We start from the raw sequence: 17,759 nt of genomic DNA on the forward strand, positions 1-17,759 counted from the left end.
GGTCCCAAAGTATGATCAGGAGAGCAGTTCGAGGATTGGTCTCATTTATAGTAATTTTACTTTCTCCGTATTTTGTCATATCTCGAGAGGTTATTAATCAAATATAAAAAAAAATTCATGAAGTTATAAAATTCGTTTATCTGAAGATAAAGTCAAAAATATTTCGTTTAAAAGTTATTTATCTTTCATTTTATTTTATTTAATAGCAGTTAAATTTTTTTTGAATTAAAAGGTAAATAGATTTTTACAAAATTTAAAAAATTGGAATTTACAGAGAAAAATGCAAAATTTTATCGGAATCAGTCAACTAATTCCTGAGAAATTTATTTTTATTTCTCAGGACCAATTCGACCAATTTTGTTCAAATTTTGAATTTTGCCACATAAAATTGCATTCTTTAAAAAGATGTAAAAATTTATGAACCTTACAATTCAAAATTTTTTTCGACTACTTTTGATAAAATAATAAAAAATAATAATTAAATATTAACAGTTATTTTTTGCATGGAAATATCGTGGATAAACAAATTCTGTATTTGTGTGCAAAAGTTGTTCAAATCACTTCCTACTGATTCAATTCCTACTGATTGTGGTTTGATTATTCTACTTTAAATGTACCAATCGAATTCTCAATTTCTAAATATATATTTTACATTAAATTTTACTTTGATGAAAAAGTGGTAAAAATAATACTGTCCATGCGGCGTTGTGAAATATTTCGTATGGAAATGAAAAATTCAAAATATTTGATTTCTGCACAAAATCGTTTATTTATGACAAAAAGAGAAGGAAAGAATATTTCCACTCTTCTGTTAAGGTGAAAACTGATTAAACTCTTTTGTTTATTTTCGAACGGCATCGTCAAAATAGTTTGAAGCGGGCTCCAAAAGCTCCTTGTCGGGGAACTAACCCATTATTACCGTAGTATAATGTGAAAAAAAGTATTTCTGTTCTTATAAATTATGTACTCCCTCTCTAAAATGAATTTAAAAAGGCGAATTTTGAAAATACGTTATAAATAACGCGTCGTTCTTCCTTTCAACTAAACTGAAATTGCAATTTGTTAAGTAAATAGTTCTTAAATGATAAGTAAATAATTCTTACGAAAAAAAAAAACGTTTATTTCGGGTGTGTTTTTTTTTTTTTTAGCAAAAGTTTTATAACCATATAGTACGGTAATTTTACCAGTTTTTTTTCTCCGAGTTGGAAATTAGTATATATTTCGGTTTTTCTCATTCTTTAGTATCAAAAACGCGAATTCTTATTTGTGTATTTTTATTCTTTTGAATTCTATATTTGTGAAATTAGCAGTTCTCTGAATTTAACTTTGCTTTGACAAAGGATTATATTAAGATCGTAATATTACTAACTTATGCTAATGACACCTCGATTAATAATGCGTTTGCGCTACTGATTTGACAGAAGATTAATTAATTAAATTTGATTTATTATTAAATTTGCATTAGTGAAATGGCGATGTTTTAAACTATTATTAAAAAGTATTTAAACATATTAAAAGTGATTAATTTATTTGTTGCTGATTTTCACTTATTATGATTTTCATATACTTAGTTTTTATAAGTTTCTTTACGTTTAACAAAATTTCATGCTGAATGATTCGTTACCTAAACAAATGAATAAAAATTAGTGTTGAAAGTATGAAACCGTTTAAGAAAAACTTTTTGACACTCGTTTACTTTAAGTCGTAAGCTTATTTTTATTTTACTTTTCTTAAAATCAAATAATGTGCATGCTTATTGTATATCGAATAATGTCTTAAGTAATTTGATTAAAATACTTCATTGGTTTCGAAAATATGTAGATGGAAATGAAAGTCGATATATTTCAAGCGCTCAAAAACAGGTGAACATTTTCAAGACTTACCAGACGTGAATGAGAAGAAACAAAAGAGATTTAGAATATATAACGCAAAGTTGTCAAAAATAATGCTTTATGTGTTTGTATCTTGTTGTTTAGATTTGTATTTTTATGTTCGTAAGTACAAGAAAAAGTATTTTCTTTGAGAATATCATTTAGTTTCATTTTAAAGCCTTATATGATTTATGAAAGAAAAATACTTGATATTCCTTAAATATTTCTTTGTGATAATAATATTTTATATTATAACCGTCATTGAACAGCCGACCCAATTTTGAATTTACGACTGCTAATGTAACTACGTATCCCTGTAATTTTGAAACCAATCCAGAAGACAAGAGAACTAACTGCTGGATCAAGTATTGAGAGAAAGATTTTTCGTGGAAGATTTTTTGATGGCACTAACCCACATTTGCGTTACATGTGAGGAAAACCACGAGAACCTCCCATGGCTAGACTGACGGAAGGATAACTCTAATTCATGATACGTCTACTACTGAGAATAATTTTCCGTCAGCACTGTGGTCGGTGCGAGCCGGGAGGGGGATTCGTATCCACCGGTCATTGCTGGGATTCGAACCCAGTTCACCTCATTGGAAGGGGAATGCTCAATCCCCTAAGCCACCACGGCTCCTGATAATAATTTTTTTTTATATATAAACGTCGTTTAACAGCCGACCTAATTTTTGGGTTTACAACTACTAATGTTCAACTTCGTAGCCATGTAATTTTGAACCCAATACAGAAGACAAGGGAACACCTGGATCAAGTATTAGGAGAAATTTACCCTCGTGGAGGACTTTCTGATGGAACTAACCCACATTTGCGTTACATTGAGAGGAAGACCACGAGAGCCTCCCACGGTTAGCCTGAAGAAAAGGGGACTCTAACCCAAGATCCGTCTACCACTGAGGATATTTCACGTCAGCAACAGCACTGTGGTTGGTGCAAGCCGTATACGGAATTCATATCGATCAACCATCACTGGGATTCGAACCCTGTTCGCCTCATTGGAAGCTCTATCAACTGAGTCATCACCGCTCTGATAATAATCTTGTTATAAACGCAGAGAAATATTAAATAGTTTTCACTATAAGTCTAGAACATGGAGGGGGGGGGCATTTTTCCCGTAAGCGCTGAAAAAAGGGCATCGATTTTTCCCTATTATAAAAGCGCCCGGATGCGGTGATAACTTTAACTGTTAGTCAGACGATACATTTTCTTTCATAACTTTCCCTGAATTAATTCAATTCTTTTTAATTTCTTGGTTTGTTTGTTTCATTTAAATTCTATAAAATGCTTGAATGATTTTCCTTAAAGGATGTTGAGTGTTAATGAAAGCAAAGTATATTCCTTAATAGTATCTAATTACGATTTGATTTTAATACTTTGACTTCTTTCTATTTTTCTAGTTGTTAAATTTATTTCAGGGTTGAATATAATACAAATTTATATGCTTGACACAGTACTCTAATATTCGTTTTAATTATAATAACAGAAAAATAAAAACAGATAAGTGTTATTGCTCATATTTACGGCATAATTACTTTTGAATAATTTATCAATATGCATTTTACTTTTCTGTTTATAGTAGAATTTATCATATAACAGAAAAATACAACAAGAAATAGAAGAGAATTTTATCACTAAATAGCATACCTTTTATTCTTCAAATTGACACGGAAATAAGCTTTTCCTATTAAAGTTAATAAAGGGCTCCACTTCGATGATTAGGGCGAAAATAAACTTTGAAAAATGCGTTACTGTGACATCATAGTGGAATGCTCTTAAATGTTACGTCATAGTTTTTATATTAAGAACATGGGATATCTCATTTAAACGATTTAACTTCAGCTATATTTTTTCTTTATTTGTCTTTTTCGAATTTCATCTATCGATTTACATTCGTTTTCTTTTTGGTTTCAGTAATACCACTTGGAACAGAGAATCTTAAGTTAATCTTAAAATAACATGGTGCTTATGCAGGGAAAGTTGGCTATAATGAAATAGCTTACTGAATATTTATGAGTTTAAAAGGACTGTTAAAATGTTTTTAAATGGACAATAGACTAATTTTTAACATAATATGATATCAAAATAATGCTAAGGTGACTTAACGCTATCCAGAGTGTTCTAAAACGACTGTTCTTAATATTTATTTTTAGAATCCTTACTAAAAATGAAAAAAAAAAGTATTCCCAATTAGGGTCTCAAATTAATATTTAAATGAAAAAAAACGAAACAAAATAAATGCTATTGAAATGCTAATCACAGTGCAGGAAGGTGTATTTAATAAACATTGAAACATGTACAATTGGAGATTGAAACGTGAAGATGTTTCTGATAATCAAATTTCAACTCCTCATTGTTTCCACCAGCAATTAAACTTGAATTGTTCATCTCCTTTACTATGATTTGTCAGATTTAGATGGGGTTTCTTTCTTTTTCCTTTTATTTTCATTGCCTAAATATTAATTTGCAACCCAAATTTTTTATACAGATTTGATAAAAATTCCCAAAAATGTACATTAAGGGTGATCTTTTCGAAACACCTCGTATGATAGCATTGCTGATTGTCACAAATTTTGGAGGAACTGTCTGCTAGACTCGTTGCACTTGAATGTAATGTAAATATTTCTATGTCAGTAAGATTTTTAAGAATTTTAGAGTTTAGGCATTAGATTTTTGAGCTTTCAGAAACTTCAATGTGTAAATTTTAATTGATTTCAGTTCTAACAGAATGCAAGATAGTTTCATTGGAAGAGAAAATAAAGAAGAAAATATTGTGGAGCATATTGACATATTGTGATGAGAATCGTTTCATTTTGTTTTGGTAGAAGTTGTCTCATATCGTGTTTTCACCTCTTTCTATCATATAAGTTTTTGATATATGAATTTATATATTCAATTTATTTTTGTTACTATATATTTTTTAATAAATGTGTATGTTTTAATATCAATGCGCATTTGAATATGTTTTATTATTTGGAACTGCTTCCTTTATTTCCCTTTTAATTATTATTAATTTTTTTACATATTCTTCTATTTTCAAATAATTGTTTTTATTTAGTCTAGATTCGCGTGATTTTTTTAATAATAGATAATTTATTTCAGCAAGCATTTTCCAGTTTTTCTGATTGTTTTATTACATTTAATGTTGTTTTAGGCAGTTTTTAAATAAATTGTCAAACATTTTGTTCTATACCTATTTTAAAACATATTTAACTATTTACAAAGTCATGCTTTTTGTTAAATTTAAAGAAGTGTATTCGAAAGGAATTTAGCGCATTTTTGTGAAGATAATTTTATTTATCTATTTAATATAATTTTTTATTTTTTGTCATTTTTTAGTTTTTTTTAGTACCAAAAAAGTAAGTGTTTTCCAATATCGGCATTTATTAACAAAACAAAATATCATTCCTTATATTTCAGTTTTTTATGCTGAAAACTAAAGAAATCGAATATCCTACTAGATTAACTTCAATAAAAATAACGCATTAGAATCCTTTATGCTTTCCGAATTCGAACAAAACCACAAAATTGCAAGACATCGAAAAGAAGGTTTCGGAAATAGAAGCGGGTGAGAAGTAAGAAGATAGAGAAAAAATGTTTCAGCTTTTTAAAAAAGAAGAAAGCCGTATCAGCGATACAATTTCGCTAATGATTTTCCTCCACTTCGTTAAAACCGGAGGTAGCACCGAAAAGCTAATTACGTTAATTGCCGGCAAAAAGTAACGTCTGGCTAAAAGAGATAATTTTCAGTCTTCTTTTTTATGCAGCTGATTTTAATTACGTTGACAGAATAAAAGAAATTGTCAGCAAAGCGTTTGGGCTGTGGATAATGGATGAAGTTGCGAGAAGCTTTAATCATTTGCTTACACTGATGGCGCTTCATTTGCTGCTTCTCTAACCAAATATTGTACATGCCGATAAAGTACATAGTCCTCTTAATTCCTAACCACGTTTTTATGAATAGAGACCACACTTTCTTTGGGTTTTATGCTCTTAAACCCTAAAGCCTTCTTCCCACTTTATTTGCCACTTCATAAAATAAGTATGGATTTCCTAGCATTTAAAGGATACTGTTGCGGTTTAACTCAAATTATACAAGTTGTTTTATCAAAATTTTTATCAAATGATTTATTCTGGAATGTTACTTGTGGTGTGAAAAAACAATGAAAAATGAAATGCATATTTTAGTAAATAAATGTTTGTCTCATAATTGATTTTTGTATGATTCCTTTTACTTTCTTCTGTAACCAAATATTGTTCATGCCGATAAAGTACATTGTCATCTTGGTTCCTAACCACGTTTTTATGAATGGAGACCACATTTTTTGGGGGTTTTATGCTTTTAAACCCTAAAGCCTTCTTCTTACATTATTTGCCACTTTATTAAATAAGTATGTATTTCCTAGCAGTTGCAGTATAGTGTTGCGGTTTAGTTCAAATGATACAAGTTGTTCTATCAAATGTTTCTTTCTTTAATGTTATTTGTGGTTTAAAAAATCAGTGAAAAATGAAATGCATTTTTTAGTAAATAAATTTTTGCTTCATAATTGATTTCTGTATGATTCATTTCGTATCCTTCTCTAACTAAATATTGTACACGTCCATTAAATATATAGTCCTCTTCATTCCTAACCAAGTTTTTGTGAATGGAGAACACAGTTTCTTTGGGTTTTATGCTTTTAAACCCTAACGCCTTCTTCCCACTTCCCTCTTTCCAACTAGCATTTAAAGGATACGGTTGCGATTTAGCTAATATGATACAAGTTGTTTTATCGAAATTTTTCTCAAATGGTTAACTCTTTAATTTTACTTGTGGTGTAAAAAAACACTGAAAAATGAAATGCATTTTTTAGTAAATAAATGTTTGTTTCATAATTGATTTTTGTACGATTCCTTTTATTTCCTCCTGTAATCAAATCTTGTTCATGCCGATAAAGTACATAGTCCTCTTAGTTCCTAACCACGTTTTTATGAATTGAGACCACACTTTCTTTGGGTTTTATGCTTTTAAACTAAAAAGCCTTCTTTTCACTTTATTAGCCCTTTTATAAAATAAGTATGGATTTCTTATCATTTAAAAGACACTGTTACGTTTTAGCTCAAATGATACAAGTTATTTAATCAGATGATTCTTTCTTTATCGTTACTTGTGGTTTAAGAAAAAAACAGTGAAAAATGAAATGCATTTTTTAGAAACTAAATGTTTGTTTCATAATTGATTTTTGTATGATTCATTTCGTATTCTTCTCTAACTAAATATTGTACACGCCGATAAAATATATTGACCCCTTCATTCCTAATCATGTTTTTAAGAATCGAGAACACATTTTCTTTCTATTTTATACTCTTAAACCGTAAAACGTTCTTTCCACTTTATTTAAAACTTTATAAAATAAATATAGATTTCATCACTTTTAAAGGATACTGTTGTGATTAATCTCAAATGCTGCTAGTTATTTCATCAAATTTTTGTTCATTCTTTAATTTTAGTTATGGAGAAAAAAAAACTGTGAAAATGAGAAGCATTTGATAATAAAGGAATATTCGTCTTATACTTTATTTTAGTATGATTGGTTTTGTATTCCTCTGTATTAATTTATTGCTTGTCTTCTTGATTAATGCTAAAGGCTTATTGAGCTAACAGATCTAAAAAGGTAGTCATCAAAACGTAAAGTCAGCGTATAATGAATGAATACGCTAGTAATCATTGTATCACCATGTAAATTTGTTTTCCATGACGTTTATGATTCTTTAACCAAATATTAAGAATTTGAAAAAAATTTAAAAAGTAGGTACTGATTCAGTAATTACATTTTTGGTAATTAAGTTACAATTTTAATAGTTCAAAGGATGCATTACTGATTGATTAGAGTCGTCAGTAATTTAAGTTACGAAATTATTTACTAAACATAACTTTTTGCACAAATCTTATCTTTTTATCAGTGGATTCAGATTTTTAATCCGCAAACTAAGATAAAGGTAATTGCAATGTTGATTTATACAAACTGTTCTGTTTGGAGAATCAAACATTTAAGCACTTTCATGCTTTTACTTTAGAAAGAAACTAAACTATTTATTCAAATAAGTACGTGAATTAAAAACAAAAATTGCATACAAAGATAAAATTCATTGATTTGAAGAAAATTCCCAGTAAAATAATGAAATATTACTTTTTAAGTTATTTAATTTTTTTCATTTTTATTATTATTACAGTGGTTGAAACAAATTATCTGGTATGCATCTCTCTCTTTCTCTCTCTCTCTCTCTCTCTCTATATATATATATATATATATACATATATATATATATATATATATATATACATATATATATATATATATATATATATATATATATATATATATATATATATATATATATATATATATATATATATATATATATATATATATATATATATATATATATATATATATATATATATATATATATATATATATATATATATATATATATATATATATATATATATATATATATATATATATATATATATATACCAGGAAAGAAAGATTTGAAAGAGAAAAAGAAAAAAAAATTAAAATTTATTGTAAATTTTTTTAAAAGAAATATTAAACGTTATTTTAAATTAAAATTAGAAACATTTCTAATTTTGATTAAATTTCTTATTTCTTAATTTTTGTTATTTTTTTAAAAATTTTCTAGAAAAATTTGCAACAATTTTTATATTTACTTTCTTCTTCTATTTCAAATCTTTTTCATTTTTTTAAAAATTTTTTCTTGTTTTCGTTGTATTTTCCTTATTTCATGGATTCAATGAACTTGCAGCTTATGCGCAGTTTATGAAACTTAATAAATCTTAAATTCTTAATTTTTCTCTGAAATTTTCAAATTTTCTCCTTTTTGCTCACCCTTATATATATTAATGAAATACAAAGGGCATAATAATTCACAGAGATATTATATAAATATCAACGGAAAAAACATTCAATGCTTCTAATTGTACTTGTAATATTTACGAAATTGCTTTTTTTCCGGAACTACACAATCCATTTCAGAAATGTAAAAATAAAAAATGCGCTAGTATTTACATAAGACCTCTCTTACCAATATGAAAAATATTTTTCTCTTTACACCTTTTCAAATAAATTCAAAATGAAATTCGGAGATGGAAAAATTCGCCAAAGACAAGAGATTGTTTCCTCCCTCCTAAAAATCTATGTCCTCTTCTTTCTGGGGAAAAGATATTAGAAGTGTGACAGGATGCAATGAATAGGTAGCTAGGGAGGTCTACTATCATGAACAAAAACAGGCCTGGTCGCTGCTTTCACGAGTTATAGTCAGCCAACAACACTGTATTAAGTGTCGGTTGTCTCGTCTATAAATCTTAGGATTCTCCCCAACTCGCCAACTTTGGGCCACCCAAACTATGTAGAGTCATAATAAGCGAGGATTATTTTATTTTTTTGTTTTAAAAAAGCTCTTTTTGTGGGTCCCCCTTTTTTATATCTCCTCTTCATTCCTTTTCCTTATCTACACTTGCCCTTATCAACTTCCTCCTCTTCTGGAAAATAAAAAAAATAAAAAATAGACTGGTGGAGGAGATGGAATATGGGATACTATTAAGTTACACGTCATTGTGATGAAATTGTGGTTAGATGTGTGATCGAGATTATTCAAACAGTTGATGATTAGGGTTTTAGAGTTTGTTTTAAAGCTTTCGATTTGATTTGAAGGTAGTGATGATTTTTACGATTACCTAGATTTATACTGTTTGTACAATGTGAAAAAAATTATGGTCGAAACTACCAGAATACGGTAATACTTACAGTGTTTCTGGCTTTATGGAAACACCAAAAACTTCGTGATTTTTTTTCCCGAAGAGCTTGGGTAATGATTTTGATAAAATTAAAAATATAAAATATGGTTTTATAATGCGTGATATAATTTCATAATTTTAATGTAATTTCTTATAGCATGGCAACAAAAACAACAATTATTCGCCTTTCAATGTTGAGTTTTTTACTAAATGCTTGGTAATAAGAGCTGTGATTTTGAAAACCAGAATTTGTGGCAAACCGTTATAATATGAATGCAAAAATTACCAAAGGAATGATTTAAATTTCATGCATGTTGATTTTATAAATCAAAAATTTTTTCTCTGCGTAGATTATCACTTTAAATATGGACTGGGTATTTATATATCATTAAGTATTTCCTTCGTAATCGGGAGTGTTCTCGTAAAATATTGTCCAATTTTTTATTGCTTAGTTAAAGATTTAAATATATAAAAGATTTAAGTGCTAAAATTATTCTGGCTTGGGAATTGAGTAGATATTTCAGTAATAATATGAATCCCAAATAATTGGTTTTCAAAGTAGGATTTAATGTGTGAAATCAGCGATACATATGTTTTAACATTAGTCCGCTGTTGTTATTACTAATGCCTTTTGCCTATACCAGCAAGCCTGCTATGGGAATCCAAGCAATTTTAGGCAGAGGGTGTGTTTTTCAGTGGCGCCATCTATAGCCAGGAATACGACTTGAGTCACACGTACGTCACAGCCCGTTTAAGAGGAAGGATTCATTCATACTCCATTCATTCATCACCAGATCGTAATTTTAAATTGAAACAGCAAATGATCAATCTCCAATTCACTACCCCCAGAGGTACTGATTTTTTAAGGGAGCTAGGAGGACTTTGTGAACCCAACAGATTTAACTTGCTCTAGTCACTATTTAATACACGGGGCTTCTTTGGTCGGTGGTATTCGAGTTCTCGATCTCACAAACACGAGCCTAACGTCCTGCCAACCAGACTATCCCAGCCCTAACGTAAGTCCGTACATTTTCTTCTTCCCCTTTATTTCTCCCGCCTCTGAATCATTTCACTCACGCTTGGTCATAAGTTAAGAATAACAGCTAATAAATAATGAGGTTTAATGGGAAATTAATGTAACCTAATTGTATCGCAGAAAGTAAAATTGAGAACAAAAAACGAACATGGTTATAAATTTCTCGAATGACTGAATTTCTTTATTCATGCAATGAAATTGCGTGCAATGTCCATTGCTTGTGTTAACCAATTTAGATAATTTATTCAATTACTAATAAACATGATTGCATGCACGAATAAAAAATATACTTCCACTGAATGTTAAATTTAAAAAAAAAAAAGAAATAGACAAAAACTCACAATTTGAAAGAAATGGTTGTATAGATTTCGGGAAATATCTATTTCTAAAATGAAAGTTAAAAAAAAAAAGAGTGTATTGCGTACACTTTGTAGTTTGGTGTAGGAAATATATATTACTACTAAATTTCAGCATACTTTCATATCCTATTGCATGTAGATCTAGATTAAACAGTTTGAAATTGAAAAGCAGGGGGAGGCGGTCGATTGTCGAAACGCTGACAAACCATTAGCTCTATGAAAAACATGTAAAAATCCTAAAATATTATTTATTTTAAAATTGTAAAATTACTATAATAGTTATTCAATTCTTACCAACTGTGATAAGCGGAAAAATTTAAATACTTGATTTCGTAGGGTATTATTATTTATTGTTTGTGGTAATAAATATTTTTGTCTTTCAACGTGTTAATATTTTTATCACTTGAATTATGTCCGTATATAATTATGGAAAAAAGTAAGGCTGTTAAACTGTTAGCTTTTGAGAAAAACAAAGAATACCGAAAGTTCTTCTTATCATTGTTAAAAAATGTCAATTAGTGAATTTTTTAAAATTAAAATGGCCTGAAGAGGGAAATCGGATATTAAAAATTACTTCAAGTCTTTTGGCATACAGAATATTTTAAGAGCTAAGCAAGGAAAGAACGGGCTATTTTTTTCAGAAATTCTTATCTTTTTTAAAAACCACTGAAGAAAAGCCAGAGATGTGTTTTGAGATTTCGTTTCTTAACTCTTTTAAAAATAAATAAATTATAAGTTTAAAAAAAATTTGGTTTAAGAATACACTTTTACTATTTTAGATTGCCAAACTGCTTTGTTACAAATTTATTCTTATAAATTTGAAATTTAAAAAAAAAGGGCTTATAAAAAATTTTGATAGCCAGAATTTCTGGTAAACCGTTTCCATATGGGCGGAAAAAATACTAAAGGATTGGCATTAAATACCGTATCTTTTGGTTTTATAAGCCAAAATTATTTCCACCAGAAGTGTTATAACCACACAATACTGTAATTTGACCAGAATTTTTTTATCTCTGTGCATTTGAATCATTTGAGACGAAAGTTTCGGGTTCGCACAGCTTATTGGGCACAGCTTTACATGCTCGTGTTACAACTCGCCCTGGCCTTTCCTTTCAAATAAAGTACACACATGTTATATAACATTATTATCTTTTTTATAACTTTTTAAATTTCTTTAAATTCATTTGCTTTTAAACATGATTATTTTATCAAATAATAATTTGAAACATTAAGTATATTTTCTTCCATTTCAATAATTTTCCTGCAAACACAACTCGTTAATAATTTTGAGGGTGATATTGAAAATAAATCCCGTGGAGTTTGATGTGAAAAGGGAAGAAAAAAATTTCTTTACTTTTGCTATCTAGCAAGTCCGCTAAGAGTTTTATAATGAAAATTATATATTTTTTGGAATGTTTTCAATACTTACAAGTTAACATATACGAGAAGAAGTCGACAAGAATATTAAAATATTTATTTATTCAAATAAAATTTTTCGTATTTAAATGCTATTTATAACAACATTTCAAATAAATTGTTGGTGAAAAATTTAATATGCATTTTTAGAAGGTTTTAAGGTAAGGCATATCAGAATTTTTTGCTCAATTTTATAACCTTAAAAATTGCAAAATCGACAGAAAGTTGCCTTTTCCTTTCTTAATATTGTTCTATCCTTCTCCTCTTATCATTTTTAATAACAGGTATCCAGTTTTCTTTTATGAATAATGCCTAACAAATATTTCTAAAAGTGTTTTTCTTTCTTACAGTTTATCTAAAGCTTTTTTTCCTTGAAAACTGAAACAGAGGCAAGAAGTAAATAATTTAATTAAACGAATCAAGATCATTAGCATTAATTAGCAAATTTTCATCTTTATTAAGACTTTATGTATGGAAATTTTCGTATTATCTCAAATAAAAACTTATCCTTAAACGAATTTCTATGTAATTTCCCTTCTGGAATAATATTTTAAAGAGAAAAAGATATTACTCATACCTTTGGGATGGGAAACATCAAGCATTAAAAGGTGCAAAAAATGACATTTTGTCACCGATAGAAATTGAAATAATATTTTGAACTCCACTTATTTAACACCATCTAGTTTTTATCTTCTTAAACGAATTTTCCCCAATTTTATCCCTAGCCAAAAGAAAGGGGGAAAAGATATAATTATTCGGTTAGCAACATTTTGAAGGGGAAAACCGAATATCGTTTGCTTTATTTCTCAGTTTGGTGAACCTAAGCTTCTTGATTTCATTAATTACGTCTAATTATATTGGTGGGTGCGACGTTGTCGCAAGATTTAAAGTACCGTTTCGAAAAAAAATAGATTTTAGAAAGAAAAACGTCGAAATAGAGTAAGAAGAAAAAAATTAATTCCCCGACATTAACAGCAAAGATAACACATTGGTATTTTCTTTTCTGTAAAAGAAAATATCTAGAATAAAAAAATAAATAAAGCTTAGTTATTTCTATCTCGGAAACAGTTAATGTTTTCTTAGAAATTAATTCTTGATTCTGTAAGTTAATTTCTTTTTAGAGAAACACGAAGACCATGCGATGGAATTTAAATGTTGCTTTTTCTAAAAGGTAAAGAACTTCGAAGTAGTAATTATTTAATTCAAGTAGTTAAAGTTTTTACTGAATTTAAAATAGATTTAAAAATCTGTTTCATGTGCACTTAAAGAGAGAAAAAATTATCAAGCGTTTACTTTTCTACTACTTGTACTTGACTAAAAGTAATTCAATTAAGTTTTTTATTATTTTTTTTTAAAAAAAAGGTATGTTAGCACAGAATTCGAGAATTAGTAGGGTAAGTCTAGGTTAGATGGCCATAGATGATTGATGGCCAGTTTAAATTATTCCGATACTTTTTAATATATTGCAGTATACTTTTTTAAGACTAAATCTAATTTTTTCCCGAATTTCCTTTAAATGGAAAATTTGGAAAAATAACTTTGTTTCCAAAATTATTTTGAAATTTTAAAGAAATTATTTTAATTTTTTTCGTGTGGTTCATTAGTATTTAAATCAGTGAAATTAGATGTTAATAACAAACTAGCTCTACGGACGCTCCTTAATGATGATCCGAAGACAATAGTGACGCATGCGCACATTACCCATAAATACACACGCAACACTGAAGCACAAGAATAAAATAAATAATTATAATAGATAAATATTTCTAAAATATATGTATAACAAAAAGATTAATTTTAACAATAATAGTAATAATAATCCATTTAATTAAAATCTGTTGACTACGATGTAATAGAAAAGTGCTGGAAATAATAGAGAAAAGCTACTTTAAGACCAGATTAAATCCTAATTTTGATAAATTATTATTAATAAAGTTGTTGAAAATTTTATTATTTCACAGAAAAATTGGATGATTAATTATTTTTAAAATATAGAAATTCTTAACTCTCGGATTAGACTATAAATTAGATGTTGGCCATTTATTTGAAACAAGGACAGCTTGCTGTATTCGGTTAGTTAAACTTGTATACTTCTTCAGCTTGAATTTCAGTTTACAAAATCACATGAAATACCAAGGAAATATTTAGCTGCTTACATTGACATTTCTAGTCATGGGTAGTTGCTATGCAATTGTCAATCCTTATTATAAAAACTATCTTCCTAAACAGTTTTGACCACAAATTTATTAGCACCCCGTATTAAAACTTATTTTATGATTTTTTGTTGTTGTTGTGATTGATTATTTTTAACACATTTACTGTATATATCTTTTTACGTCAAATTAATATCAAATAAGACTCTTCAAATTATTGTTTTTCCTTAAAAGTTTGCAACTTCTACCATTTTCTAAGTGAAGCAAAAACAAATCTTTAAAAAGAAACTAATTTTTTTTCAAAATTCGGTTGAAAAAATGTTATTTTCCAAATATCAGTAAGGAAGTCGTGTGTTAAAATCAGTGTATGAATATACAGTTTTTTATGGCTGAGGAAAAACAATTTGGTGAAGGGAAACAATTTGGGAATATAACGCGTGGTGTATAAAAATTGCTTGTTCGGCATAGTGCATTTAAACATTGAATGGATATATGCTGAGAATAATAAAACAATAAAATAATATATTTTAAATACATTTTGGCTTTTATCGAGATTCAATTACTAAATAAAATAATAACAATAGTAAATATACCTTTTATACTTAGTATTTACTTCATAGTAAAAATAGTAAAGATACTTCGTTATTAGCAACAATATTGAAATTATTTTCGGATGAAATTTTTTTTCAATAATTAATTGAAAAAATGATATTTCAAGTAAGCACAGGAAACGTGCATTAATATCAGTGCGTGAATATACAATTTTTTGTAGCTTACAACTGTATATAATGAGAGGAACAATATAAAAATGCAAAGCGTGATGTATAAAAATTGCCCATTTACCATTGTGAATTTGCACATTGAATGGATTTACGTTGAGCATAATAAAACATTAAGATAATATACTTTGAATACATATTGGTTTTTATCGAGATTCAATTATTAAAATAATCGAGACAATAGTAAGCATACTTTTTAAATTTTTAATTTTTTAATGGCAAAAATAGAAAGTATACTTCTTTTGTTGCAACAATATTGAAATTCCCTTTGGACGAAAATTAATTTTTTTTATCAATTAGTTGAAAAAAATGAAACTTTAAATAACAGTAAAAAAAACGTATATTAAGAGCAATGTATGAATAGGCAGTTTTGGAGGCTTACAAGTACATACTAAGGGGAAACATTATGAGAATGTAACGCGAAGTGTATAAAAATTGTCTTACCATTGTTCATTCATACATTGAATGGATTTACGTTGAGAATAATAAAATATTAAGATAATATACTTAGAACACATAATGGTTTTTATCGAGATTCAATCATTAAAGAAATAGCAACATCAGTAAATATACTTTTTAACTTGTTTTTCTCTTATTAATAAAAATAGTAAACGTACTTTTATAATTGCAACAATATTGAAGTTCTTTTTGAACAAAATTTTGTTTTTTTTACTAATCAGTTTAAAAAAAATTATACTTCAAGCAACAGTAAAGAAAACGCGGGGTAAGATCTGTATATGAATATTCAGTTTTGGTGGCTTTTAAATATATATTAAGAGGAAACAATATGAGAATGTAACGTGTGGTGTATAAAAATTGCCTGTTTGGATAAAAATTGCGTTTTTCCATTTAATGGATTTACTTTGAGACTAATAAAACATTATGATAATATACTTCGAATGCACACTATAGAGTATGTAACTATCTCCATACATTGAGATTCAGCTATTAGAAAACAACCTTCAGTTATTATAATGATAAAAAATCTAATGACAATACCACATTATTAGAACATTGCACAATTTAAAATCTATTTGAAATGTAGCAAATCTTTCGAAATATCATAAAATATATGAAAACATGTTAAAGGTAAAACCAGTTATATAAATTATTTTCATATAATTTATCTTAGTAATTAATTTTAATAAGAAAAAAATCTTAGTTTTATTTTCGTTTTCCTCTAAAGCTTATCGCTACTCCAAAATAGTCTTTTTTAATAAAATTTCTAATACAAAGTAAATCTTTTACTCCAAAAATGCGTTTATCGCCTTAAATCTTCTCCCTTAATAAATCTTTCCAGTGATCCGATGTTTAGTTTGTGTTGTATTAAATTGAATTTGTCCCGTTTAGGTAGCATTCCAAAGTATTTACTTTCCCTCCATGCCGACAATTTGAAGCGCTTCCTATTTTAACCACTTTATCGAATTTGTGGTCCTTTAAGAGATTTGAGATGGTATCTATCCCATTGATCCAAGAGGGCAGTTTAATCCAGAGTACTGCTCTTGGGTGTTTCACCCTTAAATATCCTCATCAAAGGTATTCGCCATCATCAGCTCATTTGCTGGATGATTCCCAATTAGTACGGTGTCAGATCTGGGTCCCGGGATGAATTATCACTCGTAACGACTCCCTGAGGTATATCCACCCTAGGGAGATATACCAATGGGAGGAGATATTACACCCTCAACCCTCCGTTGAATTGGAAAGAATTACTAAGCATTATGTTTTTGATGGCAACACATTCATTTTCACAAGAACATAAAAATACTCATTTCTATTGATAAAGTTTCTCTCTCTTTCATTTCATGAAATGAGTTGAAAAATATATTGCTTCGATTTAATACCTAAAATCCAATTGCTTATGATAATAAAATGACTGTTGATGTTATATAATTTCAGATAAGTGTTACCATATGAATGAAAAAATTACCAAATGAAAGCTTTAAATCGATTTTAAACTAAACATTTTGGTTCTATTAACCGGAATTATGTTGTTGTTTTTCTTTACCGGAATCGTTATTACCTTACAGTATGGTAAATTTATCTGAATTTTTTTCTTCATGTATTTCACAATATATTTCGAGAAAAATGGCTTTGCAGCTATTTTCGTACCCTTGCTTATGTCAACAGATCTGGTAAAAGAAGTGTTTTTGAAAATATTTTTTAAATTCGTAGTTTATCACACAAAAATGCTAAATACATGAAAATTGCAATTTCGAATTTATTGTCGCTTACGTTAATTTTTCTATTGTATGGCAAGATACTGCTTAAAACTTTAGAACACGTGGAACCTTACTGTTGTTTACGCTAGCTGCAACCTTAAACA

The 17,759-nt window shown here is 28.1% G+C and overlaps 1 long non-coding RNA gene across 1 annotated transcript in view; it reads left to right on the forward strand.

Annotated features, from left to right (window-relative positions):
- LOC139427033 (uncharacterized) overlaps positions 1-17,759 on the forward strand; it is a 140,247-nt gene that overhangs the window by 62,798 nt on the left and 59,690 nt on the right. The gene's annotated exons all lie outside the window — the stretch shown is intronic.

This window comes from Parasteatoda tepidariorum, chromosome 11 (genome assembly GCF_982258835.1).
Source record: "Parasteatoda tepidariorum strain Cologne lab strain chromosome 11, Ptep-v5.0, whole genome shotgun sequence".
Taxonomy (NCBI): Eukaryota; Metazoa; Arthropoda; class Arachnida; order Araneae; family Theridiidae; genus Parasteatoda; species Parasteatoda tepidariorum.